We start from the raw sequence: 17,839 nt of genomic DNA on the forward strand, positions 1-17,839 counted from the left end.
GAGCCCTTGCAACAGCATGGTAGCTGGGACACTAATGAGCATGCAGACATGACTAAGACCTATTTCTGGCCTTTGAGTTCATAATCTCATGAGTTTTTTTTTTTTTAATGTTTTTATTTATTTTTGAGACAGAGAGAGACAGAGCATGAACGGGGGAGGGGCAGAGAGAGAGGGAGACACAGAATCGGAAGCAGGCTCCAGGCTCTGAGCCATTAGCCCAGAGCCCGACGCGGGGCTCGAACCCACGGACTGCGAGATCGTGACCTGAGCTGAAGTCGGACGCTTAACCGACTGAGCCACCCAGGCGCCCCCATAATCTCATGAGTTTTGATAAAATTAAAATATTCCTCAACTGTAACTAAAATAGTTATTAAATCAAAAGAGTAATATGGACATTACAGAATATGAACACAACAAAGTAAACAAAATATCATCTAATGTCCCTCTTGCACAGGGAAGGGAAAGAAATGTATGGGGTGTGGAAGAAGATGGGATTCTGTTTTCTCACAGGCTAAAGGAAAGGCAGGGAAAGCGAGGCAGGAGAGCTTCTAAAGTGCGGTTAGTGCCACACTATGTAACCGTTAAAATGTTGAAAATGAGGGGCGCCTCGGTGGCTCAGTTGGTTAAGCACCTGATTTGGGCTCAGGAATTAATCTCAGGGTTTGTGAGTTGGAGCCCTGCCTCGGGCTCTGTGCTGACGGCACAGCTCAGAGCCAGGAGCCTGCTTCCGATTCTGTGTCCTCCTCTCTCTCTGCCCCCCCCCCCCCCATAAAGTAAACCATAAAAAAAATTGAAACTGTTGAAAATCAGAACACTCTTAAAGACACACGTCCCTTTAAAAGGAAAGTGGGTGTTCAAAGCGATTTGCATTTTGCCTAAAATGGGCTGTTTTTCCCTGTACTCTTCTCCAGACAGCCATCTAGCAGCTAGAGTCAGACTTTCTAACAGAAACATTTTAATCATGGACCCTTTCTCCCCAGAAAAATGTACTCCCTACCAAGACACATGATATTTTAAGTTTAACGGACCCACGGAGGTCCATTCCTGGGCCTTCTAGGCTTCGTGGATCCCAGGTTAGACAGGCCTCCAATTCAAGAGTGGGCCTAGTTTCTTCAAAGGTAGCAACGTTCCCAGTTCCACCGCGCCGGAAGACCACGCCTCTGAATGTTTTGCAACCTCGTCCGTTTCAGATTTTTCAGGGGTCCTGGGGAAACCAGCCTCCCCGAGGATTCCGCCCCGTCCGACCGCTCCCATTTTTAAACACAGACTCGTGTGTGGGAGAGGCCATTATTTTTACGGGATCACTATGCTCCCGGAGCAGCCAGGGACAGACACTGTGGCTTTACCGCAGAGCCAGCTCCATCCTTAACCCGGGCTCCGCCCTCAGACCACCTCCTCCTCGGAGCCCCCGCCCCCCTATCCTTGCCCACCCTCCCCGCCCCCGCTCCGCTCCACCCCTTTGCTCTGAGCGGGGCTGGGCCACCACTCACGACCCAGTTCCACCCGCCCATTTCGTGGCCCCGCCCCAGAACCCCTGGCCCCACCCTCCTCCCGAGCAGCCCAATGAGCGTCCCCGCGCGCGCCCCAGGACCATCCCCGTACGCGGGAGGTCCCGCCCCACGGGCCGGTTTAACCACTGAGCGTGCCCGCACACGCCGGGGCCCCGCCCCGCCTCCAGGCCCCGCCCCGGCGCCGGCCCTCCTCCCCTCCCCCCCACCCCCGAGGCCTTGCGGTGGCCGCGCCTCCGCCGCCCGTGAGGAGCCAGATGCCGCCCCCTCCGCCGGTCCCTCCCCCGGCGGCCTGGCGCCTCCCTCCCTCCCCGCCGCGGTGACTCACGGAGCGGGAGGCGGAGGCTCTGGCGGCCGCTCCCGCTGCTGCTGCTGCTGCCGCTGCCGCTGCCGCTGCCGCTGCCGCTGCCGCCGCGGCTGCTCCGGCTGAGCGCGCCCCGGAACAGGCCGCCGCGCGCCGTGCACGGACCCGCAGCCCCCGCCGGCCCGGCCGGGTCGGGCGGCCCAGGTAAGCGCCAAGGCCGGCCCGCGCCCGCAGCGCCCGGGCCCGCGCCGCGCCGGGGCTCGGGGGAGCCTCCGGCCCTTTGTCTCCCGGGGAGGGGCCGCGGAGGGCGCCCCCGACCCCTCTCGGACCCCCCGGCTGGCCCCCGGCGCGGCGCCCTGGTCTGGGCCGGGCCTCCCCGCCCCGCCGGGTCGCCGCTGCCTCCCCGCCGCTCGCCGCCCGCGACCCCGCCGCAGACCACCCTGCAGCCGTCCTCACCTCCGCCCAGGGGTCGCCTCCACAGGTGTCCGAGCCACCCACTCTGTTGTTCACCCCACCGCGTCGGCGTGGTTGTCACCGGCTGTCAGCACTCGGGTCCCGCGCCCTCCTGACCCTCCCCTCACCTGCTCCCCACGCTCAGCATCCCGACCCCGTGTATAGAGCCCCTCCATATTTCCCCAAACTAAAAATGCTGCTGAGGTCTGGCCCCTGGACCGCCCTTCCTCTCTCTGTCTCTGTGTCTCTCGCGCGCGTGTGACTGAGCTGTTTCCTCGTTCCACCTCTCCCGGGGAGTGTTCCTGGACGGTGCACAGTGTAGGCACACGTTTCACCTGTCTGGCGGGTGTCTGTGCATACGTGAGCCTGCAAAATGAACCACTGGGAGCCCCAAACTGCACTTGTCACCTCCTTTTCATCATCCCCACCCAGCCACCTTCCTTATTCTTGGACCTGGTAACCAAGGCACATAGATAGGTCTGGACACCCAACCTCGGTGAGGCCCCACACGCCTCCCTCTCTCTTGTGTGCTGACCTTGTCTGAGCAGGTACCTGCTGTGCAGTTAGCCCCTGGGAAGGCCGAGGAGGCTTGTGCTGGCAGCAAATCAAGAGTTTTATGAATAATGAGATCTGTGGCTTGCAGCACCTCCTATCTGAGAATCTAAGCATGCTCTGGCTGTTAATTATTTTGTCTCCTGTCACTCACACAACTTAGGGAAGTGTGCCTGGCCGACTGCTGGGTAAATTGAGGCACAGGGTGTGTCAGGAAGGGACCTGGAGGCAAGTCAGAGTTTGTCCTGAGGTTTTGTTCCCAAGTGCCTTGTGTCTTAGCTCCCTGGGACAAGGACTGAGCTCTTTCTTGTTCCTGACTTTAGACCCTGAGTGATACTCATCTTTGGGGCCATTAAAGTGTTTTCTCTGACTTCAAGCAGCACTTTGAATCATTAAAAAAAAAAAAAAAAGGTGCAAGCTATTGAATATCAGTGTGAGTTTCATGGTTTCCTGATGGAGTTAGTGGGCCTTGTAAGTACAAGCTGCCTCTGTAGGATGGAGATTCGTCTGTTCAGCAGTGAGTGCTCCCTATGTGACAGGCACCATGACAAACGGTGGGGCTACAGGAGTGCACGTAGACATAGCCCCCGCCCTCCCATAGCTGACGTTCTAAAGAGGGAGGAGTAAACAAATAAGCAGACAAAATCATTTCAGTGGTGCTGAGTGCTATGAAGAACCAGTTTGGATTTCATTCCAAGTGCAGTTAGAAGCTATTAGAGGATTTTAAGCAGAGAGCTGATAAGGTCTAAGTTTCCCAAGATTGCTCTGGCTGCTGTGTAGAGATCGGATTGTGAGGTGCAAAGGCAGAAGCAGGGATACTGGTCAGACTCCTGCAGCTTCCGGGCGAGAGATGATGGTGGCTTGGAGGCGCAGAATGGTAGCAGTAAAAGTGAAGGGGTGAAATCAGTCTCCTCCCTCCCCCTCCCGCAGGAGAGCTGAGAGCTATAAAGCAAAACTTCGGGGAACGCCGATTCAGATTCCCATGCCTAGCAGATAAGTTTTGGATTATACTCAGGTCTGGCTCAGCGAACCTTACTCAGCACCTGTCGTGAGCCAGGTACTGCGCTAGACTCCAGGGATACAGACGTGAACCGGGTGGAGAGGGAGTGTTCTCCACATTACAGACATGCTCACAGAGGGATCACCCCCTTCTTGACGGAAGAGGATTTGTGGGTTTCAAAACCAGTTAGAGGGGCGCCTGGGGGGCTCAGTCGGTTGAGCGTCCGACTTCGGCTCAGGTCATGATCTCGCGGTCTGTGAGTTTGAACCCCACATCGGGCCCTGTGCCAACGGCTCAGAGCCTGGAGCCTGCTTTGGATTCTGTGTCTCCCTCTTTCTCTGCCCCTCCCGTGCTCACACTCTGTCTCTCTCTCTCTCTCAAAAATAAATAAACGTGAAAAGAAAATTTTTTTTAATTAAAAAATAAAACAACAGAGGTGGAGGGGGCTCTACCAGTGGGCTTCATTCCCGTCTCGGGCTGCACCATTTAAGTGGGAGCATTATTATTACCTTGCCGGTGCTGTAAAATGTTGCTCAGGGAGACTGGGACTGTTCTCAGTCTCAGTTGCGAGAAGAACTCAGTGGCCGTGCACTTGAACTGTTAACCAGAATAAAACTTGATCTCTTTGCCCGTCCAAATCTGTGCTGTCAGAACATGTCTGAGCTAGAGGACCTTGGGAGTTGTGTAGGCCAGCGCCACCCCCCCTTGCCCCCTCCCCCCGCCTTTCCTGGTTGGGTATCTATGGCCCCTAGAGGCTAAGTAACTCTTGAAATCCCATAGCAGTTTGTACATTTTTTAATGGTACCCGTCACTTCCTACCTGTTTCGGTTCCAAGGGTACCTGCGTGACTCTAAGCTTTCTGAGGCCAGGATCTCCGGGGGATTCATCTTTGCATCCCTCACCACGTCAAGATCAGTACAAAAAATAAACTCATGCAGTATCGGTTGACTTGCCTGGGTGTCCCAGCACCTAAAACCGGGACCCGGGAACCCTGTCCCTGTCTTGACATCAGACCACACTTCCTTGCAGATCCCTCCTCATCCGGGGTGCAGGCAAGGGGTATAGCCAGCAGTGTCCATGTCACTGAGCTCACAGAACAGGGCAGCCCTTCCCTGATGGATCCGCTCTCTCTCCAGCCCTGCCCACAGAGAACAGCTGTGGAGGGTGCTGACCGAGTAGTTATTTGCCATCCAGCAAATATGAAGTGTAGCTCTTAATTAGACCATGGACTTTGTACCGAGACTATTTGGGTTTGGATCTTGGTTTCTTTCATCATGAGCTGCGCGATCTTCAGCAAGTAATGTAACCTCTCTGTGCCTCAGTTTCCCCATCTGTAAAATAATAATACTTCAGGGAGTTGTTGGGAGCATTAAATCAGGTAATACCTATTGTGGTGTTTTTTTTTTTTTAATTTTTAATTTAATTCTATTAAAAACTTTCTTTTAATGTTTATTTTTTAGAGAGAGAGAGACAGAGTGCGAGCGGCGAGGGGCAGAGAGAGAGGGAGACACCGAATCTGAAGCAGGCTCCACGCTCTGAGCCGTCAGCGCAGGGCCCAAGGTCGGGTTTGAACTCACAAACTGTGAGATCATGACCTGAGCTGAAGTCAGACGCTTAACCGACTGAGCCACCCAAGTGCCCCTCCGCCCCCCCTCCCCACGCTGTGGGTTTTTTTAGAGTTTATTTATTTATTTTTTGAGAGAGAGAGCACGAGTGGGGGAGAGGCAGAGAGAGAGGGAGAGAGAGGATCCCAAGCAGGCTCCACACCGTTAGTGCAGGGCCAGATGTGGGACTCGAACCCACGAACCATGAGATTATGACCTGAGCTGAAATCAAGAGTCAGACACTTAACCAACTGAGCCACCCAGACGCCCCAGGGTGTAATACCTGTAAGATGCTTAGAACAGCCCTGAGCACTTGTATGTGCTTGAAGTAGTGGTTACTAGTTCACTGTTATTTATTTATCTGTTTCTTATCTGCCACCAGAATTTAAGCTCTTTTCGGGTAGAGATTTTGCCTTTTTTTTTTTGGTTTACTGTTGTAGTCCAGTGCCTAAACTTTATAGGCACTCAGTAAACATTTGTTAAACTGAATGACTTATCGAACAGCTATTATGTGCCAGGCACCGTCGTGGGTGCTGGGGATACAGCCAAGAACAAGACGGCCAAGATGCATGGTCCAACGGAGTTTGTATTCTGGCGGGAGAGACGGGCAGAGGTGGACCAGATAACGTAGGATGGTGAAAAGAGATACAGGGCGAATGAAACAGGGCACTAAGATGGAGATAACCGGGATAAGGCTCAGGGGCTCTAGCTAGCTCTCAGGAGGTGACTTTGAATGGGGACCCAGATGACGGGCAGAGAGGACAGCAGGAGCCACAAGCCCAGTGGGACTGGAATGTGGTGAGAGAGGAGTTGATAGGGGCCGGATCTGCGGCCACAGTGAGGAGTTTGGATTTTCCTCCTCGATTCTGCACAGTGGGAATCCATCCGTGCTAGGAGAAAGAGCAGGATGCTAGGAGACCAGTGAATCGGCTCTCCTCGTCCTGGGAAGGCTTTTGGAGGCCAGCAGGCTCATAGTGTTGAGTTTATTCCCATCAGGTTCCTCATGTCTCTGGCCTAGGTCCCCAGGGGACGTGGGAGCCATCGCCTAGATTAACAAAGGCCCAGATGTGTGTCTCTGTGTCCTGCACATTCCGGTGAGCCTTCTTTTCCCCCTGAGATTGAGGGTTCTCAGTTTCTTGAATTGAATGAATGAGCATCGCCAGCCCTTAGCATCTTGCCCTATATAGCGGCATGGCCTGTGTCCTCTGCTCCTGTCTGCATGAGTTAGAGCTTCTTATGTTGGTAGTGTCACTAAAGTAACATTGGAGCTTTGCCACACACATATGTGTCACAGCGTCTTTGTTGGGGGTATACGGGGATTGACCGGGTAGCTTTCCTCCCCCGCCCCCCACCCCTCCACCCTTCTCTTCCAGCCCCTGCTGAGGATCACCAGGCCCTCTGTAGAGGGGCAGGCCACGCTGTCACCTCTGACGCCTCCTGTTTGATCACTTGATCGGGAACGCGGTGGTACCTAAAAAGCCTCGGCCGTCTTTGGTCTGGGCTGAGTGGGGTTGGGAAGCTTAGCAGAGCACTCCGAAATGGCATTTAAAACGCAGGGGTCCAGCTCGCCAGGAATCCGGAGCTGGCCTCTTTAGCCTGGGTGCTGTGGCAGCTTTTCAGACCCTCACTCGGGCCTCCCCCCTTGTCAGGTGGTGTTCACAGTGCCACTAGCTCCGCTAACCTTGAGAGGTCAACACGAGTTAGTGGGGGGAATCCAAACTTGGTGTTGCGAGTCACTTTCAGGCTCCTGAGACATTTTATTGGCAGAATCCAAAATGCCTGTTAGTCATACGTCATCTGTAGCCTTGTAAAAACTAAACCCAGAGTGGGTACAACCCTTTTCCCAAGTCACTTCTTTTTTTTTTTTCAACGAGAGTGACACGTGCTCACTTAGGAAACGGATGGAAGTGCCGTCTGACGTCCACTGTCTCACTTAACCCTCGGCCTACTTTCTGAGATAACGCGCTTAGTACCATTTGACATACTCGGGAGCTGAGGCCCGGAAGGGTTAAGTAACTTGCTAGAGATCAAGCTAATCGGGAACAGAGTCGGGATTCAAACCCAGGCAGTGTGTCTTCTGAGCACAAGCTCAGAGCCCCGTGTGAGATCCTGCTTCTCAGCAGAAATAACAGAGAAGGAAAAAAAAAAAAAAATCTCTTCAGCCCAGCGTGGGTGACTGTTAGGGTGGCCAGAGTTAGCTCACTGGCTGCTGCAAAGAGTTTGAATCCTAAGCCCTTTCCCTGTCTCATCTGACCTTGGGCAAGCTAATTAACCTCCCTTTGCCTTACTTTCCCCAACTGTAAATGGGGATAATGATACTTACACCTTCATAGCTCCCAGGGGCATTGTGATGTTTGAGCCAAAGTGCTTTTGAACTTCTTTTATGAAAGGGCACCGAGCACCAATTGCTGTTACACTTGGTTATTAAAGACCTATTAGTTCCTGATCCTCCAGGAAGCCTCGTTAAAAGGGGAAGACAAGAGTCCACAGAGGGAGAGGTGTCCTTCCAATGGTGGGCACAGCTGGACCAAAGCATCGGTCCTGGTTTCTTAGGGACTGAGGGTCATGAATGTTTCTCCATTTTTCCCGGTTGTGTTGTATCGTATAAGCTTCTGTAAGCAGGTCTGTACACGGTGCATCGCGGCACAATCGAGGGCTGCTGATGGCAAGGCAGAGAAGGGGGTTAAAGGGCTTGGTTTCTAATCCTGGCTATGATGTCTTTATGAGATGAGCCAAGAACACAGAGATACCAAGAAGTGATGGCTGTCTTCCATTCGTCCTTCCTTCCTACCCTCTTTCCTTCTGATGATTCACTGATTCAATTAATAAATATTTATTGAGCTTTTATTATGATCTGGGTCCCATGGTAGGCACTGGGAATACTGTGGTGGGCAGGGTAAAAATAGTTCTTCCGCATCAAAGCTTATAGTGTAGGGCCAAGAGGCTTATTATCTAGTTGGAGTCCTGTGAATCAAGAAAGAACGTGTTGGGGGCGCCTGGGTAGCTCAGTCGGTTGAGCGTCTGACTTCAGGTCATGATCCCACAGCTCATGGGTTTGAGCCTCGCGTCTGGCTCTGCGCTGACAGCTCAGAGCCTGGAGCCTGCTTCGGATTCTGTGTCTCCCTCTCTCTTCCCCTACCCTGCTCATGCTCTGTCTCTCTCTTTTTCAAATATAAATAAACACTTAAAAAGAAGAAGAAGAAGAACGTGTTGGTGAGTGTTTTGAACGCTCGGGGGAAGAGTCAGGATATAATTTCCAGGTGTACGTGTTAGCTCCCATAGGCACCTGCCCTAGTGGGCATTAAGACAGAGGACTGTGTTTGGCTTCCCAGAAGAGCAAGAGAAGAATTAACAGGAAAAAAAAAAAAAAAAGAGTTAATAGAATAGAGCCCTTCTGTGTCATACTTCACAAAAGCCACACTTGATGTGGCGGTATGAACTCATTTCCACTTAAAGCCATAACCCTTTGTTACTTGAGTTCAAGTCAGGGAGGAAGGATCGTAGGTTCCTCCCAAAGGTTTTGAATTTATGCCACCAATCTGGTGCGTTTCTTAAGAAAGACCACCGGACCTTGTCTCTCCAGAATTCTCTCCCTGCCTGTAGGTGTCCTTCTGCCAACTTTGGAAAGCAGGCTTCTGACGGCCGGTGGGCTACGGGGCCCGGGGTTTGGAGCTCTCCAGCAGGCCCGCAGGGCTCCTGAGGGAACTGATACCTGCGGTCACCTGTGTGGGTCAGTATATGCAGAGTGGGGCCGGAGGCTTCTTTCTTCCCTAAGTCTTGCCAGCTTCAGGCCTCAGGATCCCTTCAAAGAGCGAGGTCAGGGAGGCCCCGCAGGTCACGGGAAAGCACACAGTGTTCTTCCTCTGTCCCTCCGGCAGGGCTGGGGTGGAGAGGGCAAAGGGCTGACAGAGGCATCTGCCCGTATCCAGAGTGGGAGGAGGACCCAGGACAGCATACTCCCGGGTGATGTTACTTTCACCCAGACCCTGACCTGTCCCTGCCTTCCTGGAGCTAATCAGCTGCCCGTTCAGTCCCGGGCTCCTAATCACTCGCTGTCGGATCAGGAGGAAATGGCCGGCGAGAAGGCCTGGTCGCTCAAACCACCCCCGCCCCCCTCCCCGCCCCGACCTCTTTAAGCGTGCTTGGAGCCCACAGTGACACTGGTTCAGCTGGGGAACGTGACCCACTTCCATGTCCCCTCCCACATGGAGAGCTGGGTGGGAGGCTTTTGGAGACCAGCTCCAATTAAGGTTTTTTCAGGCCTGAGTATCTCCTGAGTGTCCCACCCACATGTTTCCTGCTGCTGGAACCCTGTGGTCCATGCCCTGAGCTGAATAACAGCTCCAAGACAGATGAAGTCACCGCCTCGTCATCCCGCAGTCCTGGATTCTGCAGGCAGGGCTTCCTGTGGGGATCAGGATCCCCGTGGGTTCAGACACCTTTCGTGATGGGGGCCGCACCCTGGTTCTTCCCGCTAAATCATCAGGCAAACCAGAGACCCCATTTCCGAGGACATGGGTTAGCCCTGACACCCCCACCCCCACCCCCTGCCCAGACCAGGGCCCCACGGCCCCCTGCCCCGGGCTGCCCTGGCTTCCCACAGACTCCTCCCCGCCATCATCCCTCACAGGATGTTCTTCTGCTGCGGGAATACGAACTGAAACATGTTTTGGATCTTCTAGGTTTCTTCTCTTTTCTTCAGGTAGAAAACATTTGAATGATTTTCGCTTTGTAATTTTGTTTCTCGGGTGGGGGGTAGGGTTGGGGAGTGGAAGAAGGCTGATTTATAGCCATGAAGATGTGAATACTACCAAGATGACTGGGGGATTTTAAGTCGGTAAAGTGGTAGTTCCGAGCCCCTGAATGATCCAATCTTTTTTTTTTTTTTTAGCTTATTTATTTATTTTGAGAGAGAGAGAGAGAGAGAGAGAGAGAGCAGGGGAGGGGCAGAGAGAGGGGGACAGAGGATCCAAAGCAGGCTCTGCACCGACTGCAGAGAGCCCGATGTGAGGCTTGAACTCACACATCGTGAGATCATGACCTGAGCCCAAGTTGGACGCTTAACCGACTGAGCCCCCCAGGCGCCCCTGCAATCTTATTTACAAAGGTCGGAGCAAAAGGTGGAAGGGAAACTGCCAAGGTCAGCTCGGGGAGGCAGTGGTCTCAGACTCATGTGAGTGCCATCGCTGAGCGTGCGTTCAGCTTCCTGACTGAGGCAGAGGGTCAGAGGTTGTGTCACCCCCTCCCCCCCCCCCAGTCCGTCCCCGCTGTGGGCACTGCCCGGTGGCCTCTTCAGGCACGTGGCATTCCTCTGGCCGGCCACTGGAGTTGCAGGAAGATGGGGAGCAGTGGTTTTTAGGAGGACACGGTGGGGCCTCTAAGCCCGGAGGCCGGCTGTGGGGTGTCTCTCCAGGGGCCTGGCTCTGCTCTCCTGCACGGAGCAGCCTTCTGGAGCTTACGGTAGAGCAGAGTCTGGCAGAAGTCCTTTATCCCTCGTGCCCCTCGCCTCACGTTCGCAGAGGTGGTGGCCCCCGCCTTCGGTCTCTGAGGGAGAGAAGAGGTTTGTGAGGCCTGACAGCTGGGACAGGGGAGCGCGGATGCTCAACACCAGGTACTTCCCGGGCCAGCCGGACCACCCAGAGGAAGAGCTGTCTTCTATTGTCCTCTTTCGACCCCATTTCACTTCCTTTAACAGAAAATCACTCACTTCTTTTGGACTGGGTAATCTAGACAGAGTACAGAATTCAGAAGCCTCTGTGGTGAAAGCCTAGTCCGCCTTCCTGCCTGGAGTCCCAGCCCCAGAAGAGACCAGTGTCAGCCAGTGTCCTGTGCGTCTTAACCAGAGACACTCTACACGTGTACAAACGTACCATGCACACGCGTGATCACACACATGCCTGACAGGCCCTGGTTTTTCCCGCTGTGATGCACAGCATTCTGCACCTTACTCCACACTAAATCCTGCAACTGGGGCACCTGGCCGGCTCAGTCGGAAGAGCGTGTAAGTCTTGATCTCTCGGTCGTGAGTTCGAGCCCCGCACTGGGTGTAGAGATTACTTAAAGGAATAAATAAATAAAAACTTCAAAAAAAAAATACTGGAACTCATTCTATACCAACACCATCATCGTTACATCAAGCTACTACCTCTCAAGCGCTACCTGTGTGCTGAATATTGCTCTGTCTATCTGCCCAACCCTAAGATCCAGAGTCTCATGCTCTACCAGCTGAGCCAGCCAGGCGCCCCATGTGTGCTACGTATTGTTAAAAGGGCTTTACTCATGTTACTCATTCACTCCTCACAGAAATCCTGTGAACTAAGTACTGTTATTGTCCACAGTTTTGCAGACGAGTAAACTGAGGCACAGAGAAGTTAAATTACTAGTCTAAGGTCATTGAGAACTATCACCCATTTTAATGGTTCCGTGGCATTCTTCTGATTGGTTGTATTTTAATTTCTTAAAAGCAGTCTCCTATTGGTGAGCATTTACGTTTTCTGTCTTTTGTTACTATTAACAAGGAATATCTTTTTTTTTTTTTTTTAATATTTACTTATTTCTGGGAGAGTGCAAGTGGGGGAAGGGGCGAAGAGAGGAGGACAGAGGATCCAAAGCGGGCTCTGCGTTGACAGACTGACAGCAGAGAGCCCGATGGGGGGCTCAAACTCACGAACTGCGAGATGATGACCTGAGCCAAAGTCATGTTCAGCCGGCTGAGCCACCCAGGTGCCCCAACAAGGAATATTCTTTTTTTTTTTTTAAGTTGCTTTTAATCCTTGTTTATTTTTGAGAGAGAGAGAGCGCACTAGCAGCGGAGGGGCAGAGAGAGAGGGAGACACAGAATCTGAAGCAGGCTCCAGGCTCTGAGCTGTCAGCACAGAGCCTGATGCGGGGCTCGAACCCATGAACCACAAGTTCATGACCTGAGCTGAAGTCAATGCTTAACTGACTGAGCCCCCCAGGTGCCCCAGGGAATATTCTTATACACATATTTTTATGGGTTTGTCTAAGGGTGTCCAGAGGACAAATTCTAGCTGAGTTTCTAGAGCAAAGGGTGCATCTGATCAGATTTTCAGTATTGACAGATGCCCTCCATGGAGACGGTAACATTTTATATGCCCATTAAAATTGTACAAGAATACCTCTTTCCCCCATCCCGTGGCAGAAGTTGTCAAACTTTTTTGATTGTTCCTAACCTGATAAGTTAGAGGTGGTAGATCATTAAAAAAAATTTTTTTTTAAACATTTATTTATTATTGAGAGACAGAGAAAGACAGAGCATGAGCAGGGGAGGGGCAGAGAGAGAGGAGACACAGAATCCGAAGCAGGCTCCAGGCTCTGAGCTGTCAGCACAGAGCCCGACGCGGGGCTCGAACTCACGAACTGTGAGATCATGACCTGAGCCAAAGTCGGCCGCTTAACCGACTGAGCCACCCAGGCGCCCCAAGAGGTGGTATATCATTATAATTTTAATTTGCATTTTCCTTATGAGGAAAGAAGGGACTTTTTCATTTCATAGCTTTAAGAGCCATTTATGAACAACGTGTTATATTGTTTGCCCATTTCTTTCTTGGGTTGGCAGTCTTTTATTATTGATCTACAGGTGTTCTTTATATATTAAAAAAGTTTGTCCTGTGGCTGGACTAAATAATCAAAAGAATAATTACACATATTTCAACAATCTGTCATTATTCTCTTGATTATATCTTTCTATGCAGAGTTTTGATTTTTGTATGATCAAATTTTCAAATCTCTTATAATGTTTAGGTTTCATTTATTATTATTTTCTTCTCTCACCGTTTTCTTTTCCCGTGTTTTCACACAATATGCCTACTCTCTATTTTAGATATTTAAAGCTTTGCTCCATGACCAGTGGATCAAACCCAGAGGCACCAGAAACGGGGCAAGCCGGCATCGTGTGCCTCCAGTAGAGCACTGGCAACATCGGCTCTGATAGCTTCTTGCCAAACGGTTAGCCTTATTCTAATTCTAGGGAACAGTTGGGCGAATCCAGATTGTGGGATGTCCTAAAGACAACATTTCCTGGACTCTAAACAATGTTCATGGCATCACAGACAAGGAGAAGCTGGTGAACCATTCCAGGTGAAGGGAGTTGAAAGAGCAGGGCATCAGATGCACCTGTGATTCCTCCATTGGATCCTGGATGGAAAACCAGTGCCAGCCAGGGCACCTGGCCGGCTCAGCTGGTGGAGCGCACAGCTCTTGATCTTGAAGTTGTGAGTTTGATCCCCACACTGGGTGTAGAGATGACTTAAAAATAAAATCTTGAGGGCGTGGCTGGGTGGCTCAGTCGGTTGAGCGTCCGATTCTTGATTTCAGCTCAGGTCATGATCTTGCGGTTCGTGAGTTCGAGCCCCTCATTGGGCTCTGCACTGGCAGCGAGGAGCCTGCTTGGGATTCTCTCTCTCTCCCTCTCTCTCTCTCTCCCTCTCTCTCTCTCTCCCTCTCTCTCTCTCTCCCTCTCTCTCTCTCTCTCTCTTTCTCTCTCTGTGTCTCTCTGTCCCTCCCTTGCTCATGTTCTCTCTCTCTCTTTCTCAAAACAAATAAATTTATTTAAAATAAATAAATAGTAAAATAAAATCTTGGAAGGAAAGGAGGAAAGAAAGCGGGAAGGAAGGAAGAAAAACAGTGATGGCCAAAGTGAGGGTCAGGGGAGCCGAGGAAACTGGAACATGGGTGTGCATGAGAGAATACTACTGGGTCGATATTATGTTCCTTGGGGGTGCAAGTAATGTTCCTTGGGGGTTCCTGGGTCCTGGTTATATGTAGGAGGATGGCCTTAGGAGACAGCCACGAGACATTGAGCAAAGTGTCGTGATATCTGCAACTCACTTTCAAATGGCTCGGGAAGAAGACCATCCCTGAATACCCACAACGCGGAGAAGCATGAAACAAATGTGGCGAATGGTAACGAGCGGTGCCTCTCGGGGCAGGTTTTGGGATGTTCCCTGTACTATTTCTTTCAGCTTTTTTGAAACTTTTCACCAGAAAAAGGTGAGGAGAAAAAACCCCCAACTTTGTTCCATCTGGAATCTATTTTGGTTCGGTTCCCTTGGCTTTGCCTGGCTCTCCTGGGTTATCATCCTGGATTTCTGGCTTCTTTGCCCTTCTTTTCCAGGATGCACAGTTGTCTGTTTCTCTTTCTCTTAGGAACCTCCCTTTTAGGTGAGTTATTCTTTTCTGCACTTGGAAATTTTTATGACCTAGGATCTTTCTGGCAGGCTTACGTGATTCTAGAAGCAGGTGGGCAGCAGTGTGCACTGTATTCTTGTTTCTACATTGCTCCAAGGAAATTTGCGAGGAAGTTTAGTTCTCTGAGACTGAAAGCCTTAATCCTCGGGGATACCATCAAATGAGTACGTAGCATCATTAACCTTTCTCTCAGCGAAACTTGAGAGAAGCTTTTTCTTCTCAGCCGAGAGTTTTTCAAGAGGTCAGCTTCTGCTTGCGTTATGTGGCTGTGGGCTTGTAAAAGAGTCTTGTGTCTCATTTTACGAAACGTGACGGTCTTAGGTGAGTAAGCTGGCCTGTGAAACCAGGAGCCTTTTTGCCAGGGGAGTGGTAACGAGCCAGTTTTGCTGGGAGCTTCTGCTCCTCGTCCGTGGCTTGGTGACTAATGGTTTTGTGGCTTTGGGAATGAAGGGTGTCATTACAAACGGATGATGGGGATTTGGCTGCTAAACCGGATTATCTGGGTGTGCCTGGTCTGGGCGTTGATGCCTACACCCGTTGGGAATGGGGACAGTTTCTTTTTCAGAGCCCTCACGTGGACCCCAGCAGCCTCCGATCCATTTCGGTCCACTCTTCTGAGCTTCTCCATGGTGGCCTTGGCCCCGAGCAAACCCTCTAGGTGACTGTGGGTGGATTCCTGTTGCGTTAGGTGGTTTGTCTTCCCACCTCCTGGGAGCGCGTGTATTTTCCCTGGAAATGCCTTGCCTCTCCGTGGTTGCCCTCAGGCTGGAGTTCTGTGGCCCACTTGAAGGCCTTATCTTCATATTGCAACCCCCCCCCCCACACACACACACTCCCCGGCGAGTTGATGGAATAAACGCATGTGGATTCTGGAGTTGTCTTTGTTTAAAATATTTTTGTTTTTTTGAGTATCAGCTTGTCCAACATTTAGAGAGGGAGGAAACTGAGTCTCAGCAGCCTCTTGTGGGGAGGCTTCCTCCTTCCTTGGATTATTTCATTGTTCAGAGGTAGTGGGGGGGTGGGGGGAAGGAGAGGGAAGGTCACCGCCTGCGGAATAGAGCAGCAGTTATCCAAACAAACAGAGTGGCTCCCGGGATGTGTGGGTATCATGAACCCTTGCAATTTGTAGCAATGGTATGTGCATGGTTTTGAGGCAAACAAACATACCTATACTTTATGCAAATGAGCACACACCTATGTGGAAAACCTACAGGAAAGAGGAGGCAGTGATCCTCAACCTTATTTTCTGGAGAGTTTATAGGAAGAATTTCCACCCAGGAGGCCATGCCCGGAGCCTACCAGCCAGATCCCGAGGATAGTCATCTCCAGAGCTGGGTGGTGAGGAGGGGGCCGGCTCTGGAAGCCAGGAGGCTGCCAGCCTGCCGCCTCTGGGGGCACAACTAGGGGGACTGAGCCCTCGCCCTGCAGGCCAACCCCATTGATTTAATGACCTAATTCTCCCAACAGGAAGTTGGAGGCCTTCCTGGCCCTGGGATTCTGAGGGGATGCAGTGAACTCATTCAGGAAGCTGATTTATTTGAACCAATTATAAGAGACTTTAATGAAGGGAAGGGATGGAGAGCGGAGGCAAAGGGAGCAGAGTGGGAGAGGGTGGCGCCCCGGGGAGGGAGAGGGCAGCCGGGGCCATGCTTGGGCCTGCCTCTTAGAACAAGGCTTGTCCCTACCCTAACGAGGGGGGCATAAACGTGTCCATATGTTTCTGCGCGAGGGGACCCTGTGCAGCTCTTGATAAATAAACAGCACTGTCAGTTTTTCCCTTTCTATTTAAAAAAATTTGGGGGGGGGGGGGTGTCGCCTGGGTGGTTTAGTCGGTTGAGTGTCTGACTTCGGCTCAAGTCATGATCTCACGGTCTGTGAGTTCGAGCCCCGTGCCGGGCTCTGTGCTGGCAGCTTGGAGCCTGGAGCCTGCTTTGGATTCTGTGTCTCCCTCTCTCTCTGCCCCTCCCCTGCTTGCACTCTGTCTCTGCCTCTCTCTCAAAAATAAATAAACATTGGGGCGCCTGGGTGGCTCAGTCGGTTGGGCGTCGGGCTTTGGCTCAGGTCATGATCTCACAGTCCGTGGGTTTGAGCCCCACGTCGGGCTCTGTGCTGACAGCTCGGGGCCTGGAGCCTGCTTGGATTCTGTGTCTCCCTCTCTCTCTGCCCCTCCCCCGCTCATGCTCGCTCTCTCTCTCTCTCTCTCTCTCTCTCTCTCTCTCTGTGTCAAAAATAAACTTAAAAAACATTTTTTTTTGTAAATTTTAAAGTTGAAAATTTCCCAACTTAATTAAATATTTAAAATGGTGACTCTGCAAAAATCGACATAGCTGTGGGCCGTGAGGTTGATGGGGCTTCCATGGGTTGAAATCCTGGCCTCCTTCTCTGGCGGTTGACACGAGGGCCATGAAACCTCCCTGCCAGGCCCCAGCTCTGTCCCTCAGAAGACTGACCCGCCATACAAAGTGAGCTTTCCCCGGGTGAAGGGGGGCAGGGGGGCAGCGTGGTCAGCAAGCGGGGGCGGGGGGCACCTGAGATGTTGACCAAGGTCACAGGAGAGAAGAAGGGTCCTGCCTTCCGTCGGCAGCTTGCAGGGGGCGGCTTCCAACACTGCCAGGTGCTCGGCCCGCAGTGAGGGTCATCCGGCCTGGGAGACCTGGTGCCCGGGAGCGGGGCGAGTGTGCCCGCACCCGTGTGAGAACTGAAGCTTCCAGCTCCTACGTTCACTTATAAATAGACATTACCCACCCCCTGGAACCTGCCGGAGGCCGAGGGTCACGAATCTGACTGAATCAGAGGAAGATCCGGAGCTAGGTTTTGTAGGCGCTCTGGTTCCTGACTTCAGGTCTCCGGCTCCGGCTTGGCCAGGTTTCAGGGCTCCAGCTGTTCTCTGGGAAGAAAAAAGAATCTTTTAAAATTAGGTCAAAAGATGCCTTTTTCCTTCTGTCCTCATTCCCCTATTGTGCGAAGAGAAAACCACCACCACCACCTGCATATCCCTGGGTCAGAACCACAGCCTAGTGACTGAGGAGTGTCCCCCCTGCAGCTGCAGAAACTTCCTGGGGTTGTGGCCCCGCATTCCCTTCCTGTTTGCATTGTTCTCAGCTGAACCTCAAGAGGCTGTCAGAGCAGGCCTGCCAGGTACTCTTTCTTAGCCATAAAAAGGGGGGTTTCACTCGGCACAGGACTTGAAGAGACCACAGTCTCTGAG

The 17,839-nt window shown here is 52.1% G+C and overlaps 1 protein-coding gene across 2 annotated transcripts in view; it reads left to right on the forward strand.

Annotated features, from left to right (window-relative positions):
* The first annotated feature begins 1,792 nt into the window (after positions 1-1,792).
* CTNNBIP1 (catenin beta interacting protein 1) overlaps positions 1,793-17,839 on the forward strand; it is a 52,847-nt gene continuing 36,800 nt past the window's right edge. For both annotated transcript variants that reach the window (XM_060622147.3, XM_060622145.3), the window contains exon 1: positions 1,793-2,016. The gene's annotated coding sequence lies outside the window, so the exon portion shown is untranslated. The remainder of the gene's footprint in view (positions 2,017-17,839) is intronic.

Source organism: Panthera onca, chromosome C1 (genome assembly GCF_046562875.1).
Source record: "Panthera onca isolate mPanOnc1 chromosome C1, mPanOnc1 haplotype 2, whole genome shotgun sequence".
Classification (NCBI taxonomy): domain Eukaryota; kingdom Metazoa; phylum Chordata; class Mammalia; order Carnivora; family Felidae; genus Panthera; species Panthera onca.